The following is a 17,341-nucleotide window of genomic DNA, read 5'->3' as shown; positions in this document are numbered from 1 at the left end:
AAATGCTGAACAATCTGATGGGCAAAACCCATCTCATTTAATATGCTTTTATTAACTACTATTGAGTTTGAGCACCTTTCCTCTTTTCTCTTTCTTTTCTTTGCTTCCTCCTCCTCCCTCTTCTCCTTTCCTTCCTCCTCCTCCTCTTTCTTTTTTTCTGATTTGCATTTTTCTATGAATTTCCTAGTCATATCCTCTGTTGATTTAAATTGTTGTCAGAATTCTGGATATTCATTCAATGCAACAATATTTTTTCTCCTACACTTTGTCTTTTCTTTCAGCTTTTATTATAGTATTTCTTTTAACAGAAGTTTTAAATTTTATAAGCACAAATCTGTTTTTTTAATGGTTTCTGGGTTTTGTACCTTGTTTAGGAAGGCTTTCTCCACCCCAATATTATTAAAAATATAGTTTTAAATCCTTTAAAATATTTTAACTTTTTTTCCCTAACTGTTTTCCTTTTTGTACCATCTGTGTTCAATGTGATGGGCCAGGAGGGTCAAACTAAAATTATTTTTTCTTCAGTGGATAGCCAATTATCTCACATAATTTATTGAAAAAGCCACTCTTCCTTCATAGATTTTTAAATGTCACCTCTGTTATAAGCTTCATGTGGATCTGTTTCTGTGTTTTATTCCACAGATCCATTTGTCTATTTCTGTCTCTTTAGTTTTACATTGATAAATCTATTTGTAAAATTTTAACATAGCTTTATGTATTTTTATATTTACATTTTTGATATTGTAGGGCAAATTCCCATGCAGTATTTTTTATTCAGATTTTTTCTGACTGCTATTGAATATTTTCTTTTAGAAGAGAATCAGAATTCTTAAATTCCAATTTAAAAGTCCCGTTAAGATTTGGTTGGGATTGCATTAAATTTATAGATTAATTTGATTGTCCTGGATAATAATAGCATAGAAACAGCTTTTCCTGGGCAATGTGAGTACCAGATCATGCAGAGCCTCCTTTGTGAATTTTTGTATTTGATTCTGACAGGTAATTCCAAGGAGCCATCACTGTGAATTGTCCATAAGGGGCCCTCAATATCCAAAGTATGAATGGTGCTTATAGTGTGCTCTGCTCTGTCTTTGGATAGGCACTGTAACTTCAAAGTAGTAAGCAGGGTTAGATGCAAAAGGCTCACTTAATTTGCAATATTTCCATGCAGAATTGCAGTCACAACCCTAACTAGTCTTGACTTGACCACCTCAGCAACTGAGAAATATTCTCCGCTTATTCTGCTAACAGACCAGTGGCCAAAACCCATTAAAATGCAGGAGCCAATAGACTACTCTCTAAAGTAATCACATGCACATGGCTCCCACTGGTTGTATTGTATGCTTGCCAAGAATCAGCTGTTTTTTTCTCAAACCTGTATTTGCTGGTTGTACTTGACATTATAATTACATACAATCACCTTGTTGTCAGATGAGAGTAGAAGTCCAGGTTCTCCACAGAGCCTCTGTTGACACCCTGGGAAGGGCAGGCTCCCCACTAGGCCTCTGATGGCACACCCTAGCTGGGAGGGGGAGAGGTGCTCCCTACCGGTCTCCAGGGAGTGGGGGTGGGGCTCTACTTTCTGACTTTAAGGATTTGCCTCGTCTAAACACTTCACATAAATGAATCATACAATATGTGGCCCTTTGTAACTGGCTTCTTTCACCTATCATAATGTTTTCAAGATTTATCCACGTTGTAACATCTATCAGTACTTCATTCCTGAGAGTTCCTATTTCTCCGTATCTTTGCCAATTCTTATTATTGTTCATCTTTTTTATCCTAGAGTATAAAGTGGTCTTCATTATAGGTCTTTTTAATATTTTACTTTTTTTTCCAGAGCAGTTTCAGTTTTACCAAAAAATTGATTGGAAAGTAGAGATTGCCCACGTATCCTGTTTTCCTGAGCACACAATTTCCTCTACTGGTTACATCTTGCATTAGTGGTGTAAATATAAGTGATGAATAAAATTGGCACATTATTATTAACTAAAGTCCATTGTTTACGATACGGTTCACTCTTTGTACTGTACGTTCTATGGGCTTTGCCAAATGTATAATGACCTGTTGTTACCATTACTGTATTGTACAGAATAGTTTCGCTGCCCTAAAGCTCCCCTGTGCTCCACCTAGTTATCCCTTCCTCTCCCAGAACCACTGGCAACCACTGATCTTTTTACTGTTCCTGTAGTTACATCTTTTCTAGGGTGTCATATGGTTGGAATCACACAGTGTGTTGCCTTTTCAGATTGGCCTCTTTCACTTAGCAGTATGCTTTGGAGGTTCCTTCGTATCTTTTTGTGACTTGATGGTTCATTTATTTTTAATGCTGAATAGTATTCCATTGTCTAGATGTACCATACTTTACCTCTCCATCCACCATCTTGGTTGCTTCCAGGTTTTGGCAATTATGAATAAAGCTGCTAGAAACATCCATGTGCAGATTTTTGTGTGAATACAAGTTTTCAACCTATTTGGTTAAATACCAAGGAGTGTAATTGCTGGATTGTATGGTATGAGTGTTTAATTTTGTAAGAAACTGCCAAACTGTCTTCCAGAGTAGCTGTACCACTTTACATTCCCACCAGCAATGAATGAGAGTTCCTGTTGCTCCCTATCTTCGGCAGCATTTGGTGTTATCAGTGTTTTGGGATTCTGGTCGTTCTAATGGGTGTGTAACGTTTTCATTTTCATTTCCTGATGACACGATGTGAAGCATCTTTTCATATGCATATTTGCCATTTTTGATGAGGTGTTTGTTAAGGTCTTTGGCCCATTTTTCAATCAGGTTGTTTATTTTCTTATTGTTGAGTTTTAATAGTTCTTTGTACATTTTGCATAGCAGTCCTTCATCAAATGTGTCTTTTGCAATATTTTCTCTCAGAGCAATCCCATTTTTAGAGTGTTATGCCACAGATTTACCCCCACACAAGCACAAAGATGAATATGAAAGATTGTCATTGAAGTTTTTTTTTTTCCTAAAAAAATAACAAATTAGAAGGAAAACGAAATATCTCAGACAGGGCTCTTGGTTGCAAGCAGAAGTGACTCTTATCAGCAGGTAGTCATTTATTGTAAAGATAATTGTTGGGAGGGCTAGAGAATAGGCTTGATACTAAACCTCAAGAAATAAAGCCACAAATCACATATAAAAATAGCCTGATGAGTAAAAGGCCCAGAACATTGTGCTGTGACCAAGAACTAGAGGCCACAATTTGCACTGCAACCCAGAACATGACTGTAACTGCAACTATGACTCACAGTAGTACCACCAATATCTCTTCTGCACCAGGAATTCACTTTGTAAAACCTATTACCCTCAAAATCATAAGGCTGTTCTACACCCTTGCCAGCAAAATGGATGTCCTGCCCAAAGCACATTTCCCCCCCTGGGGTCCACTTCTGATTTGGAGACTGGCCTGGGTGCTACTTGTTGGGGAACTTCCAAGGAAACTGGAGAGTAAGTATTTCCTCCAACATGAGAAGTGTTCCAGAGAAGCAGGCCAACCAGAAAACATGACAAAGGTCCATTGTAGTGTTTATCAACAGGAGATTGGCTAATAGGTAATTAATGTAACCATGCATGAGAATACTATGCAGCCCATGAACAGAATAAGGCAATTTTTAAAGTAATGACATGGGAGGATCTCCATGATATAATTAATATGTATTATGTTCTACCATCTGCATTTGAAAAGTTGCACATATTTATATAATTGTCTATGTATATAAATGTTTGGAAGGATACACAAGAAACATAACAATGGTTGCTTCTAGAAAATGAAAAAAGGAGACTAGGATGGGAGACTTACTGGTCTGAATTCTATAGTTGCCATGTGCACTTTTTGAAAATAAAAATGTTTGCCATATATTAAAAATATGGCCACTAAACATTTGATAAATTTTCTTCATTATAGAATGTTTAGAAATAAAACCAACAAACAGTGGGTATTGTAATCAAAACTGACAGCACAGATGCCACAGATGCTAATACTATCTCAGAATCACCAATCCCAACTTCTTCTGGGTTAAAGGTTGTCCATTTCACAACTAAAATTGTGAAACAATGTCTGTTTGTCCCATGAAATTGGCCTGCCTGGCTAGCACTTCCTCATGCAGCCAGCAGAGCTCTCCGAAGCTGTCAGTGACACTGAGGAGATAGAGAACTGTTAATAACTATTCCATCCCAGGAGGCCAGAATCGCTGTCTCCCATCCACCTTCCAAAGTCTGTGGGAAGGTTTCTGTGATTCTTGAAAGTGTGAGAAGTTGAGAAAGACCCATGTGATACTACTAGGCCAGTAGATCTCATAATAAAAATAACTTTATCTGCATGGGGTAAAATTCTTTAGCTGAGTTCTAGGTCTATCTAAGAATCACAGACATTTGACACCAGCTGAGTGAGATGCAAAACACTTTCAGCTGAATCATTTAGGATGCTTACAGCAGCATAAACAGAATGCCCAACTAAAGAGGCGCAAACAGTGAGGACATTCATTATTTTATAAAACAGAAATCTGGAGAAAAGATTCCAGAGCTGCCTAATTTGGAAGTTCAGCAATGTCAGAGCTCTGGCTCAGTCTTTCTGACTTTCTCATGACTCTTACTCCACAGTGACAATATGACTGCTGCTGTTCCCAGCACCACATCTTCACATGAGATTACCGATGGCAGGAAGAATGAAGGACTTCTCACACTTCTCTCCTTTCTCTCTCTCTATTTTTAATCAGGGAGGAAAATCTTTCCCAAAGGCCCCCAGATTTCTCCTCAGATGCAATTGGTCCAACTTTGTTATATGCCCATCCCCAAACCAACCACTAGCAAGGAGAAAGGGATTGCCTCGTTTGTCTTAACCAGAGTTCATCCTTAGAACTTGGGGAGATAGGATTGCCTATTGGTTGTTTGTCTGAAATTTAGCTTTAATTGAATGTCCTATCTTTTTATTTGCTAAATCTGGCAACCAGACTGGGTGACACCCCCATCTTTCCTGAGTCTGTTGCCAGCCCATACTTAACAAAATCAGAGTTCCATTAACAAGAAAAGGCTAGTGCCTAAAAGCGGTGCCTACAAAAAACTTAATCAACAGTCGACCTAAGAAAGAAATGGAAAATCTTATTTGAGTCAATCTAAGGATTATAACCATGGAGACAGTCTTTTCCTTCCTTTTAATTATTAGTCTTTTGATAGAAAGTGTTAGGTGATCAAATATTTGATCCCTTGATGATGGTTGCTTACCTACCTGGGTCCATCATGTCCCTCAATGTCGGGTCTTAAATAGCCCAGCTTTTTCTTTCCTAATTTTAGAGTGTTGTTCTAGTAAGATGTCTGGCAAGGACTAACAGCCAATTCCAAGTTGTTCAATAGAACTTATGCCAGTTTTACCTTGCATGTACCTCGTGCATGACCATTAATTTAGAGAGAATTACAGATGTAATCAGTAGTTTCAAGTTGCTTAGGTTATCTAGTAGGAGTAGGTGATACACAGTGCAGAAGGCAAGAAACAATCACATTATAAATTATACAAATTATAATCAAAGTTGCCAGTAGGAGTAACAATGTCATTAGTAAAGTTTTAAGCCAAGATCCTTCTAAAGCAAACCACTTTCCTAATACTTTCCCTAAACTGGGAAGAGGGTCATTCAGAGCAGAAATTTGATTCTTCATAGGTGTCACAAGACGAGTTACATCAGAAGACACAATGGTTACAAAAATCCAACATTCAGTATGTATTATAGCCCAGATTCCCTCTTGGGAAGCGGTTAGACAATCAAGGCCATGTGATTCTGCAGGACCACTTTTCTCATCATGGAAACTTCTGAACTGAGCATGCTAACAGCTTGACTACTATCACACAAAGCTTACTGAGTGAGTTTTGCTGAAGCCTCTATTTGAGTAATGGTATCTTCTATTTCCAGTGAAGGAACAAATACCACAGCCAAATGATCATACCATTGGAAAACTGATGGAACCCAGCGTGCTTACATTAAAGGCAGATAGGCAAGGGCTGTTTCCAAGGCTACCCGTAAGTGAGCTTGAGCCTGAGGGAAATCAGTTGTGCATCTTTCTAAACAACCTGGGGAGAGCTAAGGCCATAAACATGTTCCATAAATCCACTGGGTCCTGTTAGGAACTACCCAATAGTTAACATCTAGTCAAAGGGGGCATTTATGGCCAAGTTCAGAACAGGTGTCATTAATTGGCAGGTAAGAGAGTCCCACTTACTGATATTGGTAGTAGCTTGCACAGTACTAGAGTTTCTTTCTTCTAAAATAAAATTTCTAAGGGCCATACAATTAGAGCCTTGGAAAGGAGAAACCCACCAAAGTCACCGAGCAGTACCAGACATAGGTAATTGGCCACAAACCCAGCAATCAGATTGACTTTTGAAACTTGCATACAATTGAGCCCAAGGAAGAAATACATTTGGTTCATTAGCAAAAGTGTGAGCAGTTATCAAAGTAATTAGCATACAGGACTAGTCCTGCATCTTGGTCAGCTATCTAACTTAGATATTGTCTTCTCATCCTGGTCTGGTAGTGCTGGCCTTACTTGAAGTCAGGTGTCAGAAACAGGAGTTGCAGCTCAGTCAGGAGAGGAGGACTAATATTGCCCTTCCAATATGGCTAAGAATCCTTTGTCTGATGTCTCTTCATTATGCATATTCTGGTTATAGGCCATAAGGTATCTGTTCAGAAACAAACTTAGAATGTGCTTTTAATGATCCAATTAAACTTTACAGTAATGTCACTTTTAGCAAAAAGGAGCCATCTGGAAAGTGAGTCTTAGGCAGTAAACACAAAAAACCTCAAAGACAACACTAGAACTTAATATCCACTGACACAATTTTTTCCTCTGTAAAATTACCCTAATTTCTACCAAATATAGCCAAATTAAGGCCAGTTTGTTTGAGAAATAAGTCTAATTTCAATAAAGTTGGCCTGATTATTTACTTAAGTGTAATTGATTCTTCTGGCTCTTTTAAATTGGCTATGCTGAAACTCTTTATAAGGAATCTCAAATTGAACTTTCAAAAGGCCTCTCAAGGCAAGGAAAGCCACACCAAGTGCTTGCCCTTAGATTCTGCCTGAGATATTTATAGATTTGGGTGGACTCCTCACTTCTCAACGTCCCCAAAATATCTTGAGATTCCTGCACCTTTTAGGAGGCATTCTTTCTTATTCACCTGATAAGGCTGCTGGGAACTTGAGTTTCCAGTTTCTGGAGGGATTAGGTAGAGAGAAAAGATAAATGTTTCAATTCTACTTACAAAGGTATAATTTACCAAATTGCTGTAAATCATAATTGGCTTGAGGGGAAGGGTGTCTTTATATCTGGAAAATGATTAAAAACCAGTAATATTTCATGAACTTATTTACAAAACAGAAAGATTTAAAGACATAAAAAACAAATTTAGGATTACCAGAGGGGAAAGAGGGTGGTGGAGGGATAAATTAGGAGTTTGGGATTAGCAGATACAAAGCACTATATATAAAATAGATGTACAACAAGGTCCTACTGTATAGCGCAAGGAACTATATTCAATATCTTGTAATAAAACATAATGGAAAAGAATATATATATATTTGAATCACTTTGCTGTATGCCAGAAACTAACACAACATTGTAAATGAACTATACTTCCATTAAAAAAAACTTAGAAAAGCAAGAAAAAAACAAAAACCAGTCATAGTTCAGACAAAAAGCCCCCCATATTATAACCATATTCATTAGTTCACTCAATCCTATGTAAGTAATTCTTGATCTTAATCTTCTGTTAACAGTTTTATGAAGCCACCATGTTTTCTATTAGAATTCTCTAATTTCTTACCCAGTACAGCAGAAACTATTTTTGTATAGACACACCATAAAATATAATTATTCCTAAAGAGTTCATCTAAAAAAACCTCTTATCTCATTTACATTTAATTTACTTAAATTTTTTATCATATTGTTTTTCTTGAAGATAAATTTTGTAACAGGAACAATAGGATCTTATTTTACTTCTAGTAAACTTAGGTACAATAAAAGTATTCAACTTAATGTTGATGACTCTAAAGACATATCTGTCTTAAACTAGCAAACTTAAATTCATTTTCATTCATTAAAAGTTAATCCTAGACCACAGGAAATTCATTTGGGGAAGTTTCTTTTATATTTCTGAGTGTTTATATAAGCACTTAATTTCCTTTAAGCCAATTAAATAGAGATCTTTTACAAATTAATTTTGGCAATACCACACATCTACCACACACACACATATAGATACATACAAACATACAAACGGACACAAACAAAGACCCCATAATTTCCAATCCAAAAGTTCAGCCATGAGTCAGGTACAATAATATAAAACCCAACAGTTACAAAAGAAATTGGATTCAAATTGAGTTTCTGGCAGGTGGAAGAAATTAAAGCCACCTGTTTAGATTAATGGAGAAGACACCTAAGATTTGCCTTTGTCCTTGACAAGTCAAGTTCCAATTTACTTATCCCCCTTTTGGTTTTTCTTTTAATAAATTACAGTCCTGAAATTTGCATTTTAAAAAGATGGCCTAGATAAGAGTTCTTAGAGACCAAGTAGAACATCTCAGGTGCAGAGGAGAAAAGCAAGTTCCTCCTAAGAGGAACGTTTGTTCCCTTAAGGCCAGAATTTTTTTTAATTTACTTGCCTCTTAAGATAAATAGGGGAGGTTTGGGAGTGGTAAAAAGATTGTTGAGTTTTGAATTGTTTCTGGAGCCACACCTGTCCTGTAAAGACTAGGTCTGTAAAACAAGGACGGCTGGTTCTAATTCCTCAAAGAATTGCATGGCCACCTAAAGGGTATCAGAGGACTGATGCACGGGTATTTACTAAATGACTGTAATGGGATTCCCCTGAAGGGCCACTGCAGTCAGGAGGGTTCTCAGATGCTTCCCGTCAGGTTCTCAGTCACTTGAGGACACCTTGTGGCCAGAAGGAACAAATGTTCCTTATTCTTCGGAGCTGGATAATTCAGTCTCTTATTTCACAAGTAAATGGTCTATTCAGACCATATATCAACATTTTTTTTTCAACTTAAGCCAAATTTAACAAAAACTCAGCCACCTAAGTTTTCCCTAGGCCTACTTACTGCCCTAGGTCCCTCTAGGCCCCTACCTCGGAAATGCACTGGCGCCCCCTTAAGACTCCAAGCCTTAAGTAGAGACAGCTTGAATAAAATTTTTAGGACTGTTACTTAAAAACAATGAGATCCAGGTATCAGGAGAACTCACCCGAACACCTGAGGAGCACTGAGAAGCCTGTGGGCCTCAACAGGCCCGTGCCGGTACAGAGCACCGCTTCAGGGTAGACTCCAGGTGTCCTCTGGTGGGTATCTCTGATATCCTGCCAGCTACACCATGCATGTGGACAAAAAAATTAATCAATAGTTATTTCAGAAAGAAATGGAAAATTTTATTGGAGCCAAAGTGAGGATTATAACCTGGGAAACAGTCTTTCAGAAACTTTGAGGACCACTCCACCATTAGAGGTCTAAGCACAATTATGGGGACAAGAGGTTGTACATTAAATGGCATATTTACACAGTCCAGATCTGCACACATAAAGTGAGAGTGGGTCATCGTGACCCCTTACAAGATTAAGAAAAAAGCTTATCTTCTAAGGAGGTCTGGTTAATGCAGATGTACAACACATACTATAGGGGAGGGAGGAGGCCCAAATGGGAGAGAAAATTTTTATGTTTAAATTTTTCTGGTTTTACCATAAAATACGAATTTTATTTCATTAGTAGCAACCAACAACCTGCCCCGTTGCTTCACAAGATTTTCTGTAGCTTCAGTCAAGGAAGTCCTGGTTTGGCTCTCTGCTCCTCCCTCTTCAACCAACAGCCATGTCTTGTACACGCCTTGTACAGTGCCAGCCACAGCCCTGAGACTTGATGGTGGAGGTCAGACAGAGTAAACGGATTGGCCATATTGAGCCTGGTCACCAGGGATGCTCTTAATTCTGATGAACTGGATATTGTTGCCATCAATGACCCTTCACTGACCTCAACTACATGCTGTATATGTTTCGATATGAGTCCATCCATGGCAGGTGCAATGACACAGTCCAGGCTGAGAGCAGGAAGCTTGTCATCAATGGAAAGCCCATCTCCACCTTCCAGGAGTAAAGTCCCACCAGCATCAAACAGGGTGATGCTTGGTGCTGAACATGTTGTGGAGTGACTGGGGTCTTCACTACCTTGGAGAAGGCTGGAGCTCACTTGAAGGGTGGATCCAAAAGGGTTACTATCTTTGCCCTTCTGCTGATGACCCCATGTTTGCGATAGGCATGAACCATGAGAAGTATGGCCACTTCTTCAAGATTGTCAGCAATGCCTCCTGCACCGCCAACTGCTTGGACCCCTGGCCCAGGTCACCTATAACAACACTGGCATTGTGGAGGGACTCATGACCACAGTCCATGCCATTGCTGCCACCCAGAAGACCGTGGGTCTAATGGCCATGGGGCTGCCCAGAACATCATTCCTGCTTCTGTTAGTATTGCCAAGGCTGTGGGCAAGGTCATCCCTGAGCTGAATGGGAATGTCCTCACCCCCAATGTGTTATTCGTGGGTCTGATGGGGCCACCTGGGAAGAACTGCCAAATATGATGACATTAAGAAGGTGCTGGAGGGCCACCTAAAGGGCATCCTGGGTTGTGCTGAGGACCAGGTTTACGCCTATGACTTTAACAGTGACAATCACTTTCAACGGTGGGGCTGGCATAGCCCTCAGCAACCACATTGTCAAGCTCATTTCCTGGTATGACAATGAATTTGTCTACAGCAACAGAGGAGTGGTCCCTATGGTCCACATGGCCTCCAAGGAATAAGAGCTCCCTGGACCACAAGCCCCAGTGAGAGAGCAAGAGGGAGAGAGAGGGCTCCAGCTGCTGGGAGTCCTTGCCCCAGATCTATCCCCCAACACAATGAGAATCTCCTGTTTGAGACGGTTTCCATCCCAAACCCCCTGAAGACAGTGAGGTGCTCAGGGAGCCCTATCTTGTCATGTACCATCAATAAAGTACACTGCATTCACCCTCCAAAAAAAGAAAGTCCTGGTTTACATGGCCCAGGGTTTTCTTGTGTGTGTGTGTGTGTGTGTGTGTATGTGTGTATGTGTGTGTGTGTGTGTGTGTGTGTGTGTGTGTGTGTGTGTTGGAGGGTGAGGGGAGTGGGGTGGGCAGGAGGAGATCTAAGATCATAGTTGCATAATATCACAGAATAAACCCCCAAATTTCAGGGTCAGCTGGCAAAGATGAACAGTGACAGATTTATTAAAATTAAGATGTGTATAGGGCACGTTACAACCTGTAATTTACACTTGTGTAAGCCAAAGTTTTAAAAGCCACCACCCGGTGTTCTTCAGCTTTGCCGTGGCATCTAAAGAAGAGAAAACACCAGCCCAGCTGCTTCCTGAGACCCTGGGGTTTTCTCTGTGTGGAAGATTTGAGTACTACTGCCATTTCAAATACCATGTGGGACTGAAGATAAAGGTGCCGTAGAAATGATGAGAGAGAACAGGAATGTTTCCTATGGGACTCAGTGCCAATTTAACACTATTTTTATGCTTTTATGTAAGGGGATGATTAAGATGTCAGTAAAGAAAAGGCATTTCTGGGTCCTGATTATAAGCGTGACTACCAGGAGGCTACTCGTATACATACACAGACCCACAACTCCTTTGCAAGTCACCAGCTTAACACTATTAGCAGGCTTCCCTGACTCCCACAGCCCTATATAAAACCACTGGTTTGTCAGATTGTCATGAACTCTGGGCCACAGCCTGAGAAATTCTGGCTGTCAGACTGGAAATTGTGTGACAACCTTTTTAAAGTGTCTCCTCTGGGAGACAAAAATCCAATGGCTTGCAAGGAGATACTTACTGGAGATCATGTCTGATAAACATCTATGTTTTCTGAGTTTGGCCAGAGATAGACTTCAGAGATATATATATGTGTGTGCATATATCTGTGTACACACACACACACACACATATTTAAGAAAAAATAATATCCTTTTCCCAAACTATATTTATGTTGTAGTCTTGATTGAAGAAGAGCTTGTGCAGGTAGGTAAACATGAAAGATTGAACTGTTTATCTATTCCCTCCCAAATCCCCACTGTAATAACAGTAAAGAAATGAAAAGATCATAAACTCAGAGTAAAAAGAAGGGAGAAATGAGGACAGGAGTCAAGAGATTTCAACACGATTTTGGAAAATGAAAGCAGAAGAATGAATGATATAACTGATTTAGGGGAATGGAGAGGCTTAAATGGAAGGGAGCTTGTGGGAGGGGCACCGCAGACAGATGGGGGAGAGGAGGGCATCAATAAAGAGAAAGTCAGTAGGCCCAGCAGAACACAAGAAAGGGTCAGGAGTCAAAGGCTCAACCACTGATAACTCTGTATTTTTGCCTTTTCCAGAGTTTTACTTAAATAGAATCATGCAGTAGATGGCCTTTTAAACCTTGCTTAATACATTTAAAAGTCATCTGTGTTGAAATAGACTCAGAGACATAGAAAGCAAACTTACGGTTGGGGTCGGGCAGAAGTGGGTGGGAAGGGATAAATTGGGAGTGGGAGATTTGCAGATACTAACTACTACATATAAAGTAGATAAACAACAAGTTTCCACTGCAGAACACAGGGAACTATATTCAATGTCTTGTAGTAACCTATAATGAAAAAGAATATGAAAACGAATATATGTATGACTGAACTATTATGCTGTACACCAGAAATTGACACAATATTATAAACTGAGTATATGTCAATTTTAAAAAATGTCATCTGTGTTGTTGTAGGATCAGTGCTTTTTTCCTTCTAATTGCTAGCAATCCATTTTATAAATGTGCCACAATGTGTTGGATTGGTTCCAGGTTTTGGTCATTACAAACAAAGCTCCCATAAACATTTGTGTAGTGGTTTTCCAGGTTTTCTGTCAATATAGGATTCCATTTCACTTGAGTAAATACCTAGAAGTGAGGTTCTGGGTCCTGTGAAATCCTCTGAATAATGTGATTATTTTGCTGCTGTTTTAGCAAGCAACCAATCCAGTGAGATTCAGGTCACAAGTATTGTCTCACCTTCTGTGAGAAGCTCAGTTTTCGAAGACTTTGTTGTGCTGTTTGGGTCTGCCCCTTCATGTACTACTTGGGGATTGGTCTAGGACATGGATGTTGATTTATATTTATGTTGTAGCTCCATTCCTAAAGCTTTGTATGCTTCTAGGGGTGAGCCTGAGACTAGTGTTGATTCATAGACCAAATTAGAGAGCCCCTTCTCCAGTTCTCTCTACTGAGAGATTTCCACATCACAAATCAATTGATTGCGTGGCTTCTCGTGCCCTGTCATAGCTAGTTGTGAATGATGAGAATGATGCCAAATTCTGGCGCTACAAATATTTGATGACGCATTTCACTTTAATCTCCACCCCCCTGCTCTGCCTCTTGGGTTATCCACAACCATTGTGTTCACACATTTGCATGAAATAAATACACTGTCATTCTGTTGCCAGGAGGATTCCCATTGACGAAATGTTTGGGAAATGTGTTGTTAACGTCCTGTACAAGGGCTGACAAACAGCCACTGCACCATATTATTTTTTCTGGCACTTTAGATACTCTGTAATCACCCTTTTGATGTTTAAAAAATTTCCTGCCAATTAATTTTTTTCTAAAATAGGAGGTAATGCCAGGATACAGACACACAAAATGTTTTTGCAATTGTACATGTAGGATTCAGTAGCCATAAGGGTGCATTTCAAAACTTTTGGACATTTTTTAAAAAAAGCAGTATTCTACCTTTATCAAGAAAAATAATTTGCCTTTTATCATGAACAATAATTTGCCTTTTATCATATCTAATGCTTCTCTGTTTCATAACTATCTTTGCTTGGTTCAGCTTCCCAAACTGAGCAGTCATTAAGCACAGAGTCTTTTAAGATGTCAAAACTGGCCTTTGGTGCCACATCCAACATTCAAATAAGAATCCCTGTGCCTTTTTTTTTTCCAGGTAAAATTAATTTTAATAATATACTCTCTTCAACTTAACATAGCCAAACTGTTATCATTTCAACCTGTATTCAATATAAAAATTAATAATGAGGCATTTTATTTTTTTATACTAAGGTTTTGCTATCTGGTGAGTATTTTATTTATTTATTTATTTTTATTGAAGTACAGTCATTTTACAATGTTGCATTAATTTCTGCAGTACAGCATAGTGATTCATTTATATGTGTATATATATTCCTTTTCATATTCTTTTTCATTATAGGCCATTACAAGGTATTGAATGCAGTTCCCAGTGCCATACAGTAGGACCTTGTTGTTTATCTATTTTTATATTTAGTAGTTAGCATCTGCAAATTCCGAACTCCCAATTTATCTTTTTGCCATCCCCTTTCACCCGTGGTAACCAGAGATTTGTTTTCTATGTCTGTGAGTCTGGCTCTGTTTTGTAAATAAGTTCATTTTTGTCTTTTTTTTTTTAAAGAAGAATTCTTGTACCTTGATCACATTCTTGCCACTTGTAATTTCATACTTCTGTGAACTGGGGCAACAGGAACAAATATGAAAGTGTTCCTCTGTTGAGAGTTTGTGAGTCCATTTAAACAAATACATCACTAGAAATAAAACTACATAGCAGCCATAGGGACAGTCATTATCTCACTTAAGATATCTGGGGGCTAGGTGGTCCAAGGTCAGCTCAGAGCCTTGATAAGGTCATTACAGATCTGATCGACCAATAAGTCCATCCTTCTGCCTTGCCATCCTTAGCATGTTGGTGATGCTTCTACTTGGGGTTTCAAGATGGCTGCAGCAATTCCAGACAATGCACGAAGACATAACTTCATCCAGTGAAGAGGAAAAGGGGATGATTCTCCCTATGCATCTCTTTAACTTAGAATTGACACAAAAACTTCTGAATGCATCATTGTAAGACAATGAATATTTTCTATTACTGATTATATTAGTAATTCTTTGGCAAAAGGAAGGCGAAGCCAGCAAAATAAAATGGCAAACCGTTTTGGCAAACAACAAAATCCAGAAACTTAAGTAGCTGAGGTTCAGATCCAAGACTGGCTGCTACTTTCAAGATAATTTTTGAGCAAGTCTTGGAGATTGATAGCTGCTTTGTACCAGGGATAATATGAAATTTTTGGAGGCCCAATGTCTACAAGAAAGTTCTTATAAATAACACTGAAATACATTTTTATGATTTAAAGAAAAAGAACAAGAAGAAAAGAAGATATTGAAAAGGTAAAGAGATAAAAATTTCACAACAGAATTTCTTTCCTGAATGGCAATCTACACAGTTCACCCTGGTTGGATATACAACCAACGTAACAATATAACATAACTTCTAGAGTGATGAAGTGGTCTGTATTTTCTGTAAGGATCACAGTGATTCCTGCTGGGAGCACATAGACGGGGTTATACAACATGTGACCTTTGTGTCTGCCTTCTTTCACTTAGCATAATGTGTTCAAGGTTCATTTGTGTTGTAGCATGTATGGGTACTTCATTCCTTTTCATTGTCAAGTAATATTTCATTTTGTAGATATACCACATTTTATTTATCCATCCGTCAGTTGGTGGACATATGGGTTGTTTCCACTTTTGGGCTATTATGAATGAGGCAGCTATGAATGTTCATGTACAGGTTTATATTTGAACACTAGTTTCCAGTTCTTTTGGATACATACCAAGGAGTGGAATTGTTGGGTTATATCCTAATTCTGTTTAACTTTTTGAAGAACCACCAAGTTTTTTTCACAATGGTTGCATCATTTTACATTCCCACCAGCAATGTATGAGGGTTCGTATCTTCACTTCTTCACTAGCATTTGTTATTTTCTGTTTTTTTTTTTTTTTAATTATGGCCATCCTATGTAGGTATGACGTGGTACTGACTTGCATTTCTCCAAAGACTAATGATGTTAATTATCGTTTGGGTATTTGGTTTGAATATTTTCTTTCTAGCAACTAAGTCATTCAACAGATGCCAGTGCTTCTGGTGAAGATGGTGATTGAAACAGATGATAGTTTAGCTGGTGCCCTAGTAAAAATTTGAGTCTGTACATAGCCAATTCATGGATCAGTGTAGAGCATTCAAATAGATTAACATATGCCTAGTGATACTCTTGCCTGTCATTGTAAATGTCATTTCAGGACATTATGATCATCTCTGAAGGGTACAGGACTCAAGTGTAACTCAGGATCCATACGACATGCTTATAATAATGCCCTATCTCCCTCTGAAGATGAAACACATTTGAGTTCCTTAAGCCAATGCATAGAAAAGTTTTACTTAAGACACTCTTTGGACCATCGTTCTTTGTTTCTCTTTTAAAAAATAAGTAATAAATTCATAAGGTTCAAAAGCCAAATAATCTTAAGAAGAGTACCTTTAAAAGATTCACCCATCCACTCCAGTTCCCCCTCCATCAAGTAACTGCTTTTCATTGTTTTACATGTGTGTGTTTCCTTATGTAAATACAAATAGAAATCATATATGTTCTGGGAGCATAAAATACATGCTGTTTTGTACGTTGTGCTCATTTCTCTCTATCTCAGAGATCTTTTCATATTAATGTCACAGCAATATATGAGACCTGTTTTCCCATGATCATGCTGCGAAACTTGGATTTTTTATCAACATGATAGTTGAAAATTTCACTGTAGTTTTAGTCTTTATTTCTCTTTATTATTAATGTGCAGCTATCTCTTTATATGTTAAAGGGCATCTGATTCCCTTTCCTGAGACCTATCTGTTCATATTCTTTCCCTGTCTTTCTATTGGGTTATTGGTCTTTTTCTTATTAATTTCTCGGAGCTCTTTGGATGTTAGTGACATCACCATGTCCACAACTTGAACTGTAAATACTCTTGTCCAATTTGTCATTTGCCTTTTGATTTTGCTTCTGGTGACTTTTGCCTTGCTAATTTTCTCCATGCTACTTTTACATTTAGAAGTAGAGCAGCGGAGGAGAAGCCAGGAAGGAAACTGAGAAGGAATAGTTGGTTAGGGAACCTAGAAAAGAAAAGTGTTCCAAGAAGGACGAGGTTGTCTAAAGGGTCAAATGATACTGAAAAATAAAAACCACACTAAGATGAGGCCATAGAAATGAACACTGGATTTGGCAAAAGGGGGCTATTTCAGAGGTGGACATGGACACCTGGCTGGAGCGAGTAAATGAGGAAAAACAATGGAGAGTATTTTTTAAAAGTTTTGTTATGTGGTGCGGCAGAGAAATGTAGTGGATGGGGGATACAGGGTCAAGGGAGGTTTTTTTAGTGGAAGATGCTATACT

General features: G+C 38.5%; 1 pseudogene; it reads left to right on the top strand.

Annotated features, from left to right (window-relative positions):
• Positions 1 to 10,020: 10,020 nt before the first annotated feature.
• On the top strand, positions 10,021 to 11,055 carry LOC102512714 (annotated as a pseudogene).
• Positions 11,056 to 17,341: the final 6,286 nt, after the last annotated feature.

Source organism: Camelus ferus, chromosome 15 (assembly GCF_009834535.1).
Source record: "Camelus ferus isolate YT-003-E chromosome 15, BCGSAC_Cfer_1.0, whole genome shotgun sequence".
Taxonomy (NCBI): Eukaryota; Metazoa; Chordata; class Mammalia; order Artiodactyla; family Camelidae; genus Camelus; species Camelus ferus.
Note: the sequence above shows the minus strand (reverse complement) of the source record. Positions and strands in the feature narration are given on the sequence as shown.